Source organism: Nicotiana tomentosiformis, chromosome 1 (assembly GCF_000390325.3).
Source record: "Nicotiana tomentosiformis chromosome 1, ASM39032v3, whole genome shotgun sequence".
Classification (NCBI taxonomy): Eukaryota; Viridiplantae; Streptophyta; class Magnoliopsida; order Solanales; family Solanaceae; genus Nicotiana; species Nicotiana tomentosiformis.
Window position 1 is genome coordinate 131,949,554 of NC_090812.1, and position 18,904 is coordinate 131,968,457.

The 18,904-nt window shown below is 37.3% G+C and overlaps 1 long non-coding RNA gene across 1 annotated transcript; it reads right to left on the reverse strand.

The window, feature by feature from the left end:
* Positions 1 to 4,083: 4,083 nt before the first annotated feature.
* LOC104094420 (uncharacterized) lies at positions 4,084 to 5,410 on the reverse strand. The gene is made up of 2 exons (XR_685891.4): positions 4,985 to 5,410; positions 4,084 to 4,689 (listed from the first exon to the last, which is right to left on the reverse strand). It is a non-coding gene; the product is annotated as an uncharacterized lncRNA (long non-coding RNA).
* Between the last annotated feature and the right edge of the window lie 13,494 nt (positions 5,411 to 18,904).

Below are 18,904 nucleotides of genomic sequence, written 5' to 3' on the forward strand. Positions count from 1 at the left end.
TTCTAGTATTCAGATAGCTCCATATGATACATTATACGGGAGGCAATGTCGTTCTCCGGTTTGTTGGTTTGAGATTGTAGGCTAGGTTATTAGGCACAGATCTGGATCTGTGATGCTTTGGAGAAGGTGAAGTTGATTTTGGAGCGGCTTTGTACATCATAGTCTAGGCAGAAGAGTTATGTTGATGGGTACATTCGTGATGTGGCTTTCATAGAGGGTGAGAAGGTTCTTCTTAGAGTTTCTCCTATGAAAGTCGTGATGAGGTTGGTAAGAAGTCAAGTTGAGTCCTTGGTACATTAGTCTATATGAGGTTTTGGAGAGAGTGGGTGAGTTGGCTTATGGACTTTCTTTGTCACCCAGCTTGTCGAGAATTTATCCGGTGTTTCATGTTTCCATACTTCGAAAGTACCATGAAGATCAACCACATGTGTTGGATTTCAGCTCGGTACAGTTGGATGAGAATTTGGCTTATGAAAAAGTGTCAGTGGCCATTTTAGACAGGCAGGTTAGGAAGCTAAGATCGAAAGATATTGTATCAATAAAGTCTCAGTAGAGAGGTCCACCGGTCGAGGAGGTGACTTAGGAAACCGAGCATGATATGCGGAACAAATATCCTCATCTATTTGGCATTCCAAGTACAATTCTAAACTTGTTTGAGGTCGAACGTTTGTTTAAGAAGGGGAGAATGTAACGACCCAGTCATTTATTTTGTGTATTTGAGCCTCGTTCCCCTATTTGATATATTTTGTAGGTTTATTTGTTCTTTTGATACTTGCGGGGATGGTTGATTTGGCTTCAGGAACGTCTGGGAGTGATTTGGCACACTTAATCTCATTTTGGAGGTTTAAGTTGCTAGAGTTTATCAAGGTTTGACTTTTGAATATACGGTCTCGTATTGGTGATTGATGGTTCCAATAGGTTTGTATGGTGATTTTGGACTTAGCGTGTGTTCGGATTTGTATTTGGATTTGGAGGTTCCTAGAGGATTTTGAGCCTATTTGCCGACTGTTGGTAATTTGAAGAATTGAAGAGTTCGTAAGATTGAGCGATAGTTGACTTTGATTATATCAAACTCCGATTATCATTCCGAAACTTAGAATAGGTTCTCTTAGTAGTTTTAAACTTGTGTGCGAAGTTTTGTTGGAATTCGAAATATTTATGTATGATTTGGACGTGTCCGGCGAAGTTGGAAAGTTAAGAAAATGATTTTGATTGGATTATTGGTTTTGATGTGATTTATGGTATTTTAGCATTCAGATAATTTGGATTACGTATTTGGACTTATTTATATGATAGGACGGGGTTCCGGGACACTCGGGTATTTTTCGGATTGATTCCGGGTCATTTTGGTACTGATGGCACTTCTAGTACTGGTGTGTCGCAACTGCTTGTAAGGTTTGGTGCGCAAGTGAGACATCACAGTGATTAGTGCAGATACGTGCAGGAGCTGGGAGAGAAAATTGGGCTTACCTGTGGGATTGTAGAAATACGATTTAGCTCTATAGGGTGAGGGGTAGATTGTTTAATGAAGCTCGCAGATGCGAGTCGATGCACGCAGAAGCAACATTGGAAAGGTGACAAAGAGGGCTACAAATGCGAGATCCCTGCCAGTGATTTATGTTTCGAGGCTTTAGGCCATTTTTCACTATTTTGAGTTTTGGAGCTCGGCTAGAGGCGATGTTGAAGAGATTTTCATCACCACTTTGAGGGTAAGTAATTCTCACTTAGATTTGTAAACTTTAATCATGACATTTTGGAGGAAAAATTGAGGTTTTTGCTTACAACTCAAGAGGAAGAATTTTGGGGATTTCAAGGTCGATGCGGACATGGTTTTGGAATCTAATAATATATTTGGACTCGTGGGGTTACGGGTAGTTGGAATCAACTCCTTCATTCGGTTTTGGCAATGTAGGCCCAGATTGACTTTTGTTGATCTTTTGGAAATTCAATTAAGATTGAAGCTTTATTGTTTGGAATTGATTCTTATGGCTTTGTTTAACGATATTGAGTTATTTTGTCTAGATTTGAGCCGGTTGGAGGTGATTTCTAAGCGAAAAGCATTCTTGGAGTATTGATTTTGGCTCATTTGAGATAAGTATCTTTCCTAATTTTATCTTGAGGGAATACTCCTTAGGATGTGACTTTATTCGGCTAATTGGAATATGTGAAAAGCGACGTATATGCAAGGTGGCAAGTCTATATGAGGGTGTTATATATGATTTTGATCGGAATGGACTTAGGCTTCTATTATGCCTTGATTCAATTACATACTTCCTGTGATTCCTGTTTTGATCATTTGTGTCACTGAACTCCTTGAATCATGTTAGAGACCATGTATAGGCTTGATATCCTGGTTGAGAATGAAACTTATTATTGTATGGCATACCCGCGTAATCGGAGTTGTAGTTGTACTCTTTGCATATGCATACACTTTATCATGCTATTAGCCACAGTCTATGAGTATGTGATTCGATATCCGATGTTCACATACATATATTCTTGTATATATGGATTGTCAGCACATGAGTTATCTGTGCGGTGATTATGATTATGACACGGGAGTTGTCCGTATAGCACGTAAGTTGTCCATGCAGTTATGATTTTGGCACGTGAGTTGTCCTTGCAGCGTGTGGATAAGGATTCATCCCCTTAGGGTCGCCCTGTCATATTTTGCTTTTGCAGGCGTACACTCGGATTATGGAAAACTGTCAATGTTTGGATTATTTATATCTTCTCTATATGTTGTTTTACTTGATGGATTGCCATACAGTACATATCTTCTCTATATGTCGAATTGTATATCTTGACTTGTTATACATGCATATATTCTCTATATGCTGAATTGTTAGATGTTTACACAACTTGTACAAATTTTCTCTATGTGCATCGTTAGCCTTACCTATACTATATACCTAGATTTCGTTATTGTTGCTTTTTATATATATATATATATATATATATATATATATATATATATATATATATATATATATTCATGAACTGTACAGGTTGATTACTGAGTATTATTGGCCACTCTCGCCACTACCTCAATAAGGTTAGTCATGATACTTACAGAGTATGTGGGGTCGATTGTACTCATACTACACTTTGCACTTAATTGTGCAGATCCAGGAGTTGGACCCAGCTGAGCTTTTGGAGTTGTAGTTGTTGTTGTGGAAACCCGAGATAGAGTTGAATCCTGATCGTAGCCTCTAGCATCTCCATTTATCATTTTATTACTATTATCTATTCATACAGTGTATTGTATTGCAAGACTTGTATATATATATGTTAGAGCTCATGACTCAGTGTTGCCAGTTTCTGGGGATTTATGTATTGACTCGGTTTCTATCTATGGATGTTTTACTTTCAGACTCATTTATTCTATTATTTTTATTTTATTTCATTGTTGTTTTACTATTTGGCTTGCCTAGAAAGTGGTTTAGACGCCATCATGATCGGTGGTGGTTTTGGTTCGTGACAAGTAATAGCATTACAAATCTTTTGGTTCCAAAAGTGCACGCAAGTAGTAAAGTGACTCAAAAGTCGGATGTCGAATCCACAAAAGCTGAAATAAATTTCTACCTAAGTAAACACAAAATTATTATATGTTCAAGGTTATCAAAGATTGATGATTTTGACTAAACTAATATTGCAGAATTTAAGCAACTAAGTAGCTAAACTAACAAGAACACAAGCGTTTATGATTTTATCTTAACCAATTGAGATAAAGATTCTAGGGTTGCGGTAGGCTTATCAATCCTATTGAGTTCTTGATTACACCCATTAATTTTAATTATTTATGATTGCTAGTTGACTAGATCTTTTATATGACTAGTATACTCCCACAATACTACCCCTATTCACAATATATCAATATTATATCTATATGGTATTGAATCTATTATGAAGGAATATAATACGACATTCAACCGAGCGAAACCGTTAGGTATATCCCTATTCTAACCGTGATATATTTTCTCAAGATACGGGTTCAAAAACAAGCTCTGTTAATTCTCGTTTAATCAAAATGTGGCATTTTCTAGCATAGTATAGATAATAGGTAAATTGAAGGCCACACAATTCATAAGTTAAATCTATAATTTATAAAACAATCAATGATAGTAATTCGTATTAACAAAGTAGTAATCAACAAACATCAATGATCATATCAAACACAACCTCAGAATTAGAGTACTTAGCCACTCATAATATGGTGTTCACAAAAATAGTAAAAAATTTTAAACGACAAGAAAGAATAGAAGAAAAATATAAACTAATCACTAAACCCGTGTTCTTCTCCTTCATGTACGTTTCTTGCTTCTAAAGATGTATTACCCCCTTCAAAAGACGTTTTATGGGGTATTTATATGACCTAGAATGGGTAAAAAGTCGTCCAAACTAATCTAATATCGGACAAGAGTCGATGGGCTGCATTCAGTAACCGCGCATCGCAGCGCCCCTTGAACGAACTCCTAGGTGCTTCTTCATTTTCTCTTGGCCTCGTGTTGTCCTGTGTGATGGTCGCCAATTTACTGTTTTAGATAAAGGTTTGCTCCCTTAGCTCGTCTGCCTCTCGCGCGACGCACGAGCTTCAGATGAGCTGCCTCCAATCTTCTTTCATGTTTCTTCACTTCAGGTTTCACGCCAATTTATCTATTTTTAATCAACTTTCTTTTAACCTCGTATCTACACATAAGAAACGTGTAATGAGTATAAATTCATTCAATTAACCATGCAATCTTTATCAAATCACATAAGACATAGGACATAAATATACCAAAAACCATATACTTTTTGCCAATTATCAGGAAGCCAACCAGTAACCTCTCTATATTCTTACTCCTTTTCCTCTCAAATATTAACTTCAAAAAAGGCAATAAAAAGGGAACCTAAACATATATGAAAAACTAGTACAATACTTCAACGGAGTTTGATTGAAAAATATTTTTTTTTGGCAACTATTGTCTATAAGGAGCAATACCCAACATATGTGGACACCACTAAGATTCTTAACTTAATCGCCTTCTTGTCTCAGGTAACACCGGTGAGCAGCAACTGCAAAATTTCTCTTAAAAATGGGTTGATTCCAAATGGCAGAAACTCCATCAATAATTACCTCCTTGAACCCCTAAAAGTTGAATTTTTAATCATTAGCATTCTTATTTCACATATAAGGACTGCCTGGTAGGCAGTGGTGGCTGGGGGTGGTGAAGGTTTTGGAGATGATGGTGGCAGAAAGTAGATGAAGGAAATCGAAAAAAATCAAAGAAATTGAGTTGTTTTACGCTCTCAAAAGCAGTGTAATACACATGCTATGCTATGTCAGTGTGATGTGTCGAATATACACATTTTCTACCAACTTCTGGTGTTCAATAGGTACCACACTTGGTTTAGGTGTCTTAATGAAAACGGCAACTTTTAGGGATCGCACATATATTCAAGCAAAATATTTTATTTATTTGTGTATTTGTGAAGTGGAAACTGTAACCACTCACCTGCAATATTTTAATTTTTAGTAAAAAAAATAAAAAGAGAAATGAGCATCACATAGCCATTCAGTTTAGTAAATAACAAAAATTTACCTATTCTCTTTTTATTATCTGCTTATCCCAACATTTTTGCAACCCTATCTGAGTGCTTATTTCTTCACATGCACAATATTTTTATATTTGTCACGACCCAAAATCCACATAGTCGTAATGACACCTAACCCAACCCGCTAATTAAGTCAAACAACAACCAACACAGCTCCAATAAAAATAATAAGAAATCAATAAGTGAAATAACTGAATTCCCATACAATAACCCAAGGATTGGTAGTATAAGTCATGAGTCACTAAGATTTAGATTTACAAAGATGGTATGAAAATAAATACAACATTAGTTTGGTATGTACATAAACTGAATTCGAATCTAAAACTACCACGGACAAGTGGTAGCTATATCCAAAAAAAAAAAAAACAGGCACATCTTCAGTGCCAGCTTCCATCATCCACAGCGTCTCAACTCCAAGTCTGCATGCAAGGTGTAGAAGTGTAGTATGAGTACAACCGACCCCATGCAGCAAGTATCATAACTAACATCAGTGCGGAAATAGAAGCAAGAATTATAAATGATACTCACCAATCACCTATACAATTCATAAATTGCAACAACTACAGAGTAGTAATACGATAGAATTATGAAATCACAGATAAAACCACCTTGACTTACATAATTTTTTTAACGTACTCTGCTCAGTCAACAATCCAGCATATAAGGAAGATATGCAAATAAATTAGGTAAACAAGCAAGGAAATTGTAAGTAAAGATGAAATGCAATAACTAAATACCAATCTGCTACAACGCGCAACCCGATCCTAACAGAAATCACAATACGACTCTGTGGGCCAAATCAGAATCTCAATAATTGAACCAAACCGCTAATCAGCCTTCTTAACGCCTACATTAACCAGAAACTCGTTGCTTTCTCACAATCCGCGTGTTACACCATCAAGAAGGAACATGAGAGGGTGACACTAGGGGGATGGATCCATATCCACATGTTGCACAAACAACTCACGTGCTGCACGGACAACTCACGTGCTAATATTATCAACCGCACAGATAACACACATGCTGCGCACACAATGTGCGTGCCAATAATATCAATATCTCGGATCCGCACAAACAACTCACGTGCCAATATCACAATATCTCCATCGTAGTCACAGACTCAATATCGCAATCCGCACCGCGGGGTCACAGGCTCAATAACACAATCCGTCCGGCGTGGTCATAGGCTTAATATCATAATCCGCTCGGCATGATCACAAGCTCAATATCACAATCTACATGGCGTGGTCACGTGCTACCAATCCAATCCATATCACACGGAAAATAAGATATACAAGAAAATATGTACATGATCAATGAATATCAAATTTCATACTCCTGGACTAGTATAAGTTATTTTCTAAGGTGTATGCATGTGCTAAGTGTGCTATCATAACTCAAACCAGGAAAATACATCACGAAAGTAGCATTTCTTAGGTTGAATCAGGAGATTAACCTCTATGTAACCTCAAATATGGCTCAAATAGCTCACAACACTGGTACAAATATAAGAACCATCACAACATGAAGCTTAGCAATCAATCCAAGGCATATCATAGCCTAAAAACTACTCCGAGCATAAAATATACTCTGGTGCACTCACATAGGATCAACCCCACACATGTGTGCCACCCATAGCACGTAGCTATCACAAATAACTCAGGTATCTAATGCCTCAACCTAGTTTAGGTAAGATACTTACCTCAAGCAAGCAAAATCGATACTCCAGAAGTGCCACCCTGTACGAATCGACCTCCGTACGGCTCGAAACAAGCAAAAAGCAACTCAAAATCATCAAATAATTCCATATGAATCAAACACAAACGATGAAGGTCGAAACTTTAATCAACTACTCAAAGTCAACCAAAATGTCAATCTAGGCCCGCACCCTAAAACCCGACAAAACTTAGAAATTCCAATAACCTACTCGAATACGAGTCCAACTATACTAATTTCATCCAATTCTGACTCCGAATTGATGTTCAAAACTCAATTATTCAGTTTTGAAAGGTTTTTTATAAAAATCCCCAATTCTCTGATCAAAACATAGATTAATTCACAAATGAACTACTATAATCATGTTAAAATATACAATTGAGGTTATATATCGACCCTCATGAAAAAAACAAGAAGAACGATTCAAAAATCACCTCAAACGGATATCTAAAACTCATGATATGCTCAAAATACCAAATGAACGCAGTCTGATATTTTTAATACGCAGGGATTCCGCTTCTGCACCCAAAAAGCCGCACATGTTGTTTGCCAGCTGTCATTTCCGTATTTGGGGACCGTTTTCGCACCTGCGAGGTTGCAGATACGTACCCCACTTCGCATCTGCGAATCACCAGCACCAGCTATCTTCTCCGATACTAAAATGGGCATATTTCCCTCATACAATGTCCAAATTCAATGATTCCTTTTGCTATGGTTCCGTAATTACGATAAGAATCTAATGCTTCAAACAATACAGAATTTAGAGCTTATTTGCTTTATGTGGTACCATTTATACTTGAAGAAATGACGTCAAAATATCAAATACGAGCGCAACACAACCCAAACCTACCATAAACGCAAGTCATAATACATCATATGAAGCTACTCAAGGCCTTAAACCACCAAACGGAAATGCTAATATCCAAACGACCAGTCGAGTCATTATATTCTCCCCCACTTAAACATATATTCATCGTCGAACGTGCTAAAAGTCGTTATAAAGCCATCAAACCACTATATAAACTCACCTAGAACATATCGATGGGCGATCCCATGTTATCCCAATACGTATAAGCCTGACAGCACAACCTAACTGAAGATCCTTACTTCAACCTTAGTCCATAAATCTTGGAACCCAATCTCTAAGATCCGGAACTCATTATAAGACCTGATTCTTGCATCCATACAGTGTATAAGTCTGAACAAGTTGTATCAAGCCATAACTGTATCCCAAGATACAATCACATCACATACCATATAAATCAGATACTCGTAGCAATAACTTCCGGCCACAATGGTTGCTTATTAACAAACCTGTTACCGACGACATACATCATGTCAAATAAAACCTCGTTTTGAACCTTCATACACTTCCATGGACAAATAAAACACATAGAAACTTGTAACCACCTATCAGATCAACAAGTCGTGGATCTCCCTCACCCGCCAAGAGCCATAGCCAAAATCTAAGCTGACTAGTGATATTATTCTTCAAGAAATACCTTAATTAAGTCTGATAGCACTCATTTCAGGACCAATAATCTCGTCTCATCCATTACAAGTTGCTCAACCGACATTCCACACCAATAACACCTTGATCCATATACCATGAAATTCAAGCACCAAACAAGAAATAACTCGAATGTACCCACTAATGGAAAAAGAATCAAATGAGAGAATCGTCCTGCAAGCTCAACAGATATCACCACAGAACGCAATGCCATGAACCCATCACATAAAAGAGAACCAAAACACATGAAATAAACATAAAGGATTATATCCCAATATAACTTTGTTGCGACGCGTGACCCAATCCATACGCCGGTCCATATGGAATACCTCGAGCCATGATACAATCAATAACCATATGCATATCAACAACAAACACGCGGAGTGCATGACTATACCCTGGATAAACGAATAGCACAATATACCACAAACAGGAAGACTATAACCAAGGTGCAATCAGCCATTCAACACCCCAAGAGCCATCTCGCTCGAATTCCTCCACAAGGCCCAAACAGTACTACATCATATGTGTCAATAGTCAATAGTCTGACAACCCATCGTAGCATAGATGAGTAACTCATGGAATATATTAGAACACGAATAAGATCAACTCTAACTAAATGACACACCCCTCAACAGTATTCATGTTGAGTAAACAAATTCGACCCGATGTAAAATACACACCCCCATTAGGCCTACTAGTGGCCTCCAAATCAATTTCAATCCTCCCAAAATAGGTAGATAACCTCCGAAAAGTCCACAATAACCTATCCATAACAAATATAGTCATCCGCCAACCTCTTAACATACCTTCATCGACCGCAACTAAGGAACAATCTACTTCTGAGAACCCTCATAGTCTTCAAATCCTTAGAATACGAGAATTTCCATGTCCGATCCCAACTCCACTAGTCCAGTGATTGACAAATCCTTCATACACAATCATCTCACGAAAAATACTTCCATAATTCTTCCATGCCATATAGCAAATATTTGAACAGCTGCAGTCAATCAACCAGGAGATTACCTTAATACTAGTCGAACATCCATAAGTCAAAACACAGTACGCCTTCTAAAATGCGCACCCTTCTCAGGTGTTACCAGATAGTGCCAACATTCTTCTAAACATTTAAAATCGTCCATGCTGCCTAGAAATCGTGATCTTCCCTTTGAAATTGAATCGTAACCTCGTACATGCAAACCCCAATCCTACACGTCGCACCGCATCTATCATGCCATCATATGAAAACACGAAAATCCCATTATCAACCCTAAATCACAAATAGGATACCTACTCCATCAACAAAAAATCTTCTGCTTAATCCCATATAGGATAGAAATCACAATGTGCAACAGAAATTCCTCATGCCTATCAAAATATCTGTCCCAAGTCGTGGTAGAAATTATCGCAAACTCTTCGAAACACGTTAACACAAAACCAAGCCATCAGAACTAAATCCCTCTAACTACACCAAGTCACGCATGTTTCCAAGCCCAAGAGTATCTTCACAAAACGCCTATATAGTCTTGCCATACCCAAGGAACCGATCACTTCTACTACTATGCCGATCCAACCCACTACCAAGCTGTCTTATTTCTTCGAGTTCCTCCCAACCTGCCTTCAATTTAACTCTCCTCCTTGTCCGTACATTACGGTCCTTAACCCAAAGCTTACCCCAAAAGATCCTAGCATGAAATACGTCATCTTAAGACCCATAGGCCACTATTTTCCCTCTTAGACACCCAATCATACCGCAACCGAGATACCCACTCTGAAGTGGCCTTCTATGAATCTGAAGTGTTTCCTTAACCTCACTAATACTGAAATGTAAAACCACTAGTGATATAGAAATACCGCAAATCTCGACACCTTTCAATTCATATCACCAATCTTAGCCATATACAATCCTAGATAATTCCTACCACACATGAATCCTGAACTAATTAGAACCTTCTCAAAAGGCATCCACTCTACTCTAATCTCAAATGCACCGCCAATACAAGCCGAACGACTTGTGCTCCATAAGCACACGAATACTTTAAGAAGAAACCTCAACTTAAGCAACCAAGTGAATTCCTTTCTCCTTGCTCACTACATCCACCACGAATAACAAACTCGAATCATTCCAAGATTTCCAATATGCCCCAACAGTATAACACATCATGCATCCAGTAATTACCTTGTTCAAGTCATCCTCAAAGCCAACCTCTTCAAGTCACAACTGATCCACAAATATGCCTCAGATTGACACTAATATAACATATAACCATGCAAGTTTATCGCCGATAGAAGACTCCCCCACTTGGCTGGAAGCCATAGAACATAACATCCAATAAATCACAATACCCTTATTCCATTACTGCATAATCCCCCAATGTAATTTAATTAAACCCTTCATACGCTCATGTAGCACCAGCCAGAGAATACCTCAAATCTCCAGCTAAGTGCACATCCATCCTCGTGATAGTCGTGCAAACTCCTTCAAATAAACCAAACTGAAATTGCAGCACATACTCATCCCACTGGGTAGGAAGAAAAAGTCTTCATATAAACATCACAAGAATCACACAATCTCAGTACATCCCGCAAGAGATAACCTACATGCTTAGCCTCAACTGGCATCTCTCTATGCCCTATCATGGTCATAAACACTATGCAATCTAAATCCTCCCGAGCCTGAACCCGTCAATAAGACATAAGAATCTACTTCAATCCACAAATGAACAACATGAAAGGCCCCCTCAACACGTTCATAACTCGAGACTACACATCAAGACATAAATCAAGCATCCATAGTCCTTTACGCCCCAAACAAATCCTTCCTATCACATCCAACACATCTAAGCACAACCCTCAGTCATATAGTACTCATCACATAGCTATCCAACCACTCTCTGAGCAATCAATCCCACTCCTAGGGACACTACTGAATATATAAGTCTAAAAGCACACACTCACACAACTGAAACCATCGAGCCCAAGCTACGGTCTAAACCTGGCCTCAAGTCTCCTAGATTTGCCTATATATACAACACATAGAATACATCTCCCACCGCGTCAATGACATCACATGCCGTCGATGTACAGCTGATACCGAGTGTTAAACATAACATACGAGTGGATAGAAGGAATTTAAAGAGATACGCTTCAAGTTGAATCGATGTTGCATGATAAGAAAAGAAAGATGGTAAATTTTCTGACATGCCCCATAGTCTCTCGAAGATAGGTATGGACGTCATAACACTGATCCGCAAAACTCTACTAGATACTTGCTCATGAATTGTATAACCTATGAACCTAGAGCTTTGATACCAACTTGTCACGACCCAAAATCAATCTAGTCATGATGGCACCTAATCCAACCCGCTAGGTAAGCCAAACAACAGCCAACACAATTCTAATGAAAATAATAAAAAATCATTAAGTGAAATAACTGAATTCTCACACAATAACCCATAGATTGGTAGTACAAATCATGAGTCACTAAGACTTAAATTTATAAAGTTGGTATTAAAATAAATATAACATTCGTTTGGTATGTACATAAACATCATTTAATTCTAAAACTAACAAGGACAAGTGGTAGCTATATCCAAAAAAATAGGTACATCTTCAGTCTCAGTTTATATCATCCACAGCATCTCATCTCCAAGATCTGCACGCAAAGTTCAGAAGTGTAGTTTGAATACAACCGACCCCATGTACTCAGCAAGTATCATAACTAACCTTGACGAGGTAATAAAAGCAATAAATATAAATGATACTCACCAATCACCAGTACAATTCATAAATTCCAACAAGTACAGAACAATAGTATGATCCAATCATGAAATCACAGATAAAACCACCTTGGTACACATAATTTTCTTAACGTACTCTGCTCAGTCAACAATCAAGCATATAAGGAAGATATGCAAATAAATCTGGTAAACAACCAAGGAAATTGCAAGTAAATATTAAATGCAATAACCAAATATCAATATGTTACAGCGCGAAACCCGATCCAAATAGAAATCACATTACGGCTCTGCGGCCCACATCAGAATCTCAATAATTAAACCAAAGCACATATCAGCCTTCCCAAGGCCCACATCAACAAGAAACCCATCGGTTTCTCACAATCCGCATGTACACCATCAAGAAAAAATATGAGACGGTGACCCTAGAGGAATAGATCTATATCCACACGCTGTACGGAAAACTCATGTGTTGCATCGACAACTCACGTGCTAATAGTATCAACCGCACGGACAACTCACGTGCTAATAGTATCAATATCTCGGATCAACATTGATAACTCACGTGCTGCATGGACAACTCACGTACCAATATCACAATTCGTCTGGTGTGGTCATAAGCTCAATATCATAATTCGTCCGGCGTGGTCACATGATCAATATCACAATCCGTACGGCGTGATCACGTGCTTCCAGTCCAATCCATATCACACATAAAGCATATATACAAGAATACATGTACATGATCAATGAACATCAAATTTCATACTCCTGGACTGGTAAAAGTTTATGCTAAGGTGTATGCATGTGCAAAGTGTGCTATAATAGCTCAAATCAGGCAAATACATCATGAAAATAGCAATTCTCAGGTTGAATCAGGAGAGTAACCTCTATGCAACTTCAAACATGGCTTAAATAGCAACACGGGTACAAATATAAGAACCATCACAACATGAAGCATAGCAATCAATCCAAGGCATATCATAGCCTAAACACAATCCCGAGCATAAAAAATACCTCGGTACACGCATATGGGATCAACCCCACACATGTGTGCCACCGATAGCACGTATCTATCACAAATAACTCAGGTAACTAGTGCCTCAACCACGTTTAGGTAAGATACTTACCTCAGTCAAGTCAAATTGATTCTCTAGAAGTGACATACCGCATAAATCGACCTTTGTACAGCTATAAACTTGCCAAAAGTAACTCAAAATCATCAAATAATGCCATAGGAATCAAACCCGAACGATAAAGTCGAATCATTTATGAAATACTTAAAGTAAACCAAAATGTCAATGCGGGTCCGCATCTTGGAACCCGACAAAACTCACAAATTCTGATAATTGATTCGAATACGAGTTCAACCATACTAATTTCATCCAATTCTGATTCCGAATAGATGTTCAAAACTCAATTATTCACTTTAGAAAAGTTTTTGATAAAACCCCCCAATTCTCTAATCAAAATATGGATTAATTCATAAATTAACTAGAGTGTAATTATTATAAAACACAATAATTGAGGTTAGATACTGAGCCCCAAAACAAACTAGAAGAACACCGCAAATATCACCTTAAACGGAGCTCTACAACTCAAGATATGCTCAAAATACCAAATGAACGCAGTCTGATTTTATTAATACACATGGATTCCGCTTCTTCACCCAAAACGCCGCACCTGCTATCTGCCAGCTGTCATTTCCGTATTTGGGTGCTATTTATTGCACCTGCGAGGTCACATATACTGACTCCGTTTCGCATCTGCGAAGCACCAGCATCAGCTTATCTTCTCCGACACTAAAATGGGCATAATTTCCTCATACAATGTCCAAATTTAACAATTCTTTTTGCTTTGGTTCCGTAATTACGATAAGAATCTAATGCTTCAAACAATACAGAATTTAGAGCTTATTTGCTTAATGTAGTATCATTTATGCTTGAATAAACGACGTCAAAATATCAAATACGAGCGCAACACAACCTAATCCTATCTGAAATTCACCCGAGCCCCTCGGGACACCGTCCGAACATACCAATAAGTTCCAAAATAAAATACGGACCTGCTCGAGGCCACCAATCCCACATAAAAATATCAAAACCATGAATCGCACCTCAAATCAAACTTAATGAACTATTTCAAATTTCCAAATTCCAAACTTACGTCGAACACGTCTAAACAACTCGAAATCACCTCAAATTTTGCATACAAGTTTCAAATGACATAACGAACCTATTCCAACTCCCAGAACAATAATCCAAACTCGATAACATCGAAGTCAACTTCCGATCAGACCTATGAACTTTCCATACCTTAAAAATTGTCAACATTCGCCAATTATGGCCAAAACCTTCTAGAAACATCCAAATGCAAATTCGGGCATACGCCCAAGTCCAAAAATACCATACGGACCTAATGGAACCATCAAAACTCTGATCCGAGGTCACATACACAAAAGTCAAACTTGGTCAACTCTTCCAACTTAAAGTTTCCAAATTGAGAACTATTCTTCCAAATAAATTTCGAACCGCTCGAAAATCAAAGCCGACCATGCACACAAGTCATAATACATCATATGAAACTACCCAAGACCTTAAATCACCAAACAAAAAGCCTAATGTTCAAAACAACCGGTCGGATCGTTATAATATTTTTGTTGGTTCTCTCACACGTGACTTTAATGACTGTTATCTTTTAAAGTTTTTTCCCTCCCTTCTTCTATCTTTGTGAAAAGATTCTTTTCTCCTCCTTTCTCTGAAAAGTCACCATTTTGGTGATAAAATTGCTAGATTATGGAGATTTTTATCTCCATTATAGCTCTCCCGATATTCATATTTCGAAGTCAAATAAAGGAGTGACAAAAACATATTCTAATAAAGGCCTCAAAATTTTCAGGAAAAAAAAAACAAGCAGCAAGCAAAGAATGTACCACTGGATTTTAGTCAGAAAACATTCCGGAGACTGCAAATTAGTCCTCTCCCACATTTCTACCATCGTATCTCTGCCATTCTGAACCACCACTACAACAACCGATCTTTTCTTCTATCTACCTCCACCTATCGGACTGTTCAGGCACGTTAATCCACTAGAAAAGAAACTCCACTATTTCAAATAGATTAACGGGGCTTTACGAAAATATTACAAGAATCCTCTCTAAAATTACTCTCTATTATAACTCTCTTTGCTGTAAAAATACATATCTTAGCTTATCTAGTTCATGTCATGTATTGACTGCTCGAACACATCAATTGTAATCAATCAAACTATGTGATGCACCAACCAACTAAAAATTCTTAGATGTTTTCTCTTGCATATACCAATCAGTGCATGTATAATCAACTGAATAATTTTAACATCCACGAGTGATATTGTCACGATCCCAAATTCCCACCTTAGGATGTCGTGATGGCACCCAGTCCCTAAGACTAGGTATGCCTAACACATGCTGAGTTAATAACAGGATTGAACTATTTAATCATTAAACATAAACTAGTAAATGACATATGTAGCTGCAAACGACCAATAGTTATGCATTTCCATAAATCGGTAGTACGGAGTCATAAGCTCTACTGACATACACTAAATTTCTAAATACAATACTATTCTAAATTGAAGATAAACAACAGTAAAGATAATATCCGAAGGTGACTCCGAGGCCTGCAAATGTCAAGCAGGTATACCTTGAAATCTCCCGCCGCGCAGACACAACTCTACACAACACGATCAGGAGTGCCTAGATCTGCACAAAAATATTGCAGAAGCATAGCATAAGTACACCACAGCGGTACCCAATAAGTATCATGTCTACCCTCGGTAGAGTAGTGACGAGACCAGGTCAAGACACCTATTAGGCATAGAAACCAATGCAAGATATAACATAAAGCTAACAATGGAAAGAACGTCAATGTAAGACTAACAACGGAGAGATTACTGATTTACAACTAACAATGAAAATAATAGAAGCACAAATGGCAGCAAGAAGTAGACGGGTAGTAAAGCAACAACATAATCAGAACACATATGAGATATGAATGAACTCAAATAAGAAAAAATAGATGACAACTCAATTAATCAAATTGTTCCCAACGCATGGAATTACAACAAGAATTACCCTGAGGCACCACACCTCGTAACTACAAATCATGAGCCACAATTTCCAAATCTTACACGTCTGGCACCTCGTGCCCACAATAACAATCACCTTCGCACGGCAAAGCCCATGTGCTACCATGTACATTGTATCCATGTCAAATATCTATTAAAATGTATGAGAGATATATTTAAACACAATAAAGCATAATAACAATCTTGAATAAAGTAAGACATCAAATGAGATAATGAGTTTATTATATTTATTTTTTTAAAAATAAATAAAGTAAAATAAAGTATAATTTATACAAAATAGAGTATCAGGTTGGCTTTTTTTATAAATCAATAAAATAAAGTAAAAATATCGTGTTTAAATAAAGTAAAACATCAGCTAAATTAATGAATTAAATATAGAATTTGTTAAAGTAAAACGTGATAACAATTTTAAGTAAAGTAAACATGAAATAGAGTGATGAGTATAATTTGAGAACTCAATTAAGTAATTGTTGGCCTAAGTGAAGTTTGTTTTGATGATTTACAAAGGATCTCAAGCATGAACCATGTCCATATAGTGTGTACACAGACACGGGCAGATTCGAGCACAAGGCATGCACGTGAATGCGATAAGCTTAAGAGGTTATATCTGATATCTCCTGAACAAAAAGGTTGCATAAGTGATAGGGAGAAGGACTCCTTACTCGAAAAAAACTCTATCCAAGATAAGGGAGGAGTTAAAAGTTGAAGATAACTAGAACTCTTCCACCAAAGAAGAGTATAGCATTAGAACTCTAGTTATTTCATATTCTACTAATTCTATATATTTTAGGATGTTCTTATTTTATAGGAACGCACAAACACTGAAGTTAAACGAGAGTTGAGAGCAAAATTGCAAGGGATTTTGCAAGCAATTCCTGTGTGATTCAAGTGTGCGAACCTGAAGTTACATGAACCAGATAGAAGAACCAGTTCCAAGTATCTGTCTTTTATTCTAGTTTCATTGTAGTTGGGATTTTGAGTTGTACCTTTCAACTTTATCTAGAAGCAATTATACTAGGTACTCTGAGTGTTGTATTCAAGTTAGAGTTAACTTGAAGTTATCGCAACACCTAGAGGATGATTGCCACAAAGGGTTAAAAGTAATCCTTAGGTATACAAAGAGTTTTGTAAATGCTGTTTTTGGCTCAGTGATTTAGTGAAGTGTTGGGAAAAATCCTAGTGGGTAGTAGGTCGTGGCTTTTTCTTCTTTTGAGCCAGGTGTTTCCACGTAAAAATACTTGTGTTCTTTACTTTCTACATTTATTATTCCGCAACAGTAGTATATGGAACACATAGAAGAACCATATCCTTCTATAGTCAGTGCACGCAAATAATTATACACCACACAAATCACCCTCCCTCCTGTGTGGTACTGAAGTATAAAATATGAGTAATAATATGATAACCATTTAAAATTATAAATCACCTAGTGAGATAACGAGTTTTATCTTAAGAGACACATAGAATAAAGCATGTTAATAATTCTTTTATTTAAATCGTTATTTTTTAACAACTCAACAGAATACGAGATAATGACTCCACACAAGTAATTTTACCTTGACAATCAATTCGCCAAGTAATTTCGGAGGCATAGATTGGCATGTTAAAGCAACACAATAAATCACGTAGAATGCATGACTCACACAAGAAGTCACAATCTTTCTACCACCAAGTTAACAACGAATAACCAAGTACAATCAAAATACAAATGAATGATTGAGGAAAGAGCAATAATCATTCAAGTCAACAAGTTGTCCTAACATAGAATGTACAATGAAAATCACATCCAGGTACCACACCCTCATATTCACATTTCTCAATTCACAATCACAATCTTCCTTATACCGCCGTGTGAGCCGTGCATTTATTTTTAAAATATTTTTCTCGAAATAGCTACACGCGTTTTAGCCCTCCCTTATGTCGTCACGTGGCTTCAAGTAATTCCCTTACTAGCAACACGCACATAAATCTCACCTTATGTCGCTGCATGCATATTAATCCTATCCTTATACCGCCGCATGTGCATCAATATCACAACACAATAATCAACGTGCACCACACGTGTCCAAATATCACAACATTTCCAAAATCACAATACCAATATTACCACAACGTATAAACCACGGCTCAACCACAATATGTACAAGAATATCAAAATAACAAAATGAATGAAAAATACTCAACAAGGAAAGATATATCAATAATCAACAACTTC